Below are 1,523 nucleotides of genomic sequence, written 5' to 3' on the forward strand. Positions count from 1 at the left end.
TAGCGTTCCGATAGCTCTGAAAGTTGTGAGGAGTTAGGCCCCTGTTCCTGTCCCTACTTCTTTTGAGACAAGCCACGTGGGGTTTAATGGAGGACATTTATGCGCTTTCTTGTGTACAAGTGGCGTTATGTCTGCTACATGAGTTGTGCGTGGTTTTCTGCAAGACATATCCCTAGAAGAAAAGGTGAGGGGCATGGAGAGTGGGGAGCGGGGGTGCTAGGGCACTTTCCTGGGCTCGCTCAGCCTTGCCTACAGGCAGTGGTCCTCCGAGGGCTGCTCACATCTGCACAGGGGCCCGCTCACCTGGCCTGGCTCTCAGCAGCCTTTGTCCAGCTGGCCCTCAGCACCATGGGGTGGCGGTGAGGGGGTGGGGAAAAGATGACAAGAAGGCAGGAGGGAAGAAGGCACAGAAAGCATCTCCCCTGAGGCGGACTGGAGCCCCAGGGCAGCTTCATGGGGGGGGGATCCACTGACCCCGTCCCCAAGGGGTTTCCTGGTGACGTTTCCTGCCTGTGATGGGAGAGGGTGGCGGTTGCAGGTTCCCAGCAAGGGCAGCACCGGAGGCGCTGCCTCTGGGCAAGGGTGTCTGTGCGGGGGCAAAAGAGAGGCGGGGGCTGTTTAGAGAGGGAGGAACACAGCCAAGGCCAGGCCCAGTCACTGGGACCAGTGACCCCAAAGACCCTCCGCTGGCTTGGGGGTCGCCTCCTGAGAGCGCCCCAGCTGATTTATGATCCTCTCAGGGGAGCCCGGAGTTCGGGGCTGCAAAGGCCATGCCCCCTCCCTTCCCTTCTTCCCTGTCAGTTGGCCAGTTGGGGGGCTGGCTCTCAGCTGGTTTCCAGATGCGCCTGGTGGAGTGGGCGCCTGGAGCGGGAACTGAAGGGCCTGGCCCGTGTCAGCTGGCCGCCCCGCGCGATCCTTGTCTCTCCTCGTGTCTCTCAGTCTCTGGGTCTGTCTCCTGTCTCTGTCTCCTGCAACCCCCCTGCCCTACGGATCAGCCGCTGCTTGGGGGCGGGAACGGGTGATTTATCACTGCCGCCTGTCTTCCATCGGAAACGCCGGGGGTGGGCGCAGACTGTGCGGTGAGCTATGGGCCCCCAGGGCCCCGCCACCCACCCCAATGTTGTTCCTCTGTCTGGGCGGCGGGTGCGCCCCCCCACGTGGCCGGGCTGCGGCCCCCAGGCCTTCCAAGGGCCTGGCCACAGTAGCCCCACTCAGTCTCCCTCGGTGGGCGTCAGCTCAGCCCAAGGCTGCCGCCTCCCGGAGACCCTTCACCTCCAGGCAGGACCAACACGCCCCACGCCCCGGCTGCGCAGACGTGGAGGGTCGTCTCTTCCCGAATCTTCACCGCGGTGCAAAGGGAAGCGCCTGGCCAGGCTTCCCTACCCCCACCCAGGGGTCCCAGGCCCCCAGCCCCGCGCCGCAGCTCTCCCTGCCCCCTCCTTCCCGCCGATCGTTCCCCCGCGTTGCACACAGTAGGTGCTCCATAAGCGTTTACGCAGCAAACAGGCGATGAGAGCGGGGAG

Source organism: Orycteropus afer, unplaced genomic scaffold (assembly GCF_000298275.1).
Source record: "Orycteropus afer afer isolate SDZICR_OR568_19922 unplaced genomic scaffold, OryAfe1.0 scaffold01034, whole genome shotgun sequence".
Taxonomy (NCBI): domain Eukaryota; kingdom Metazoa; phylum Chordata; class Mammalia; order Tubulidentata; family Orycteropodidae; genus Orycteropus; species Orycteropus afer.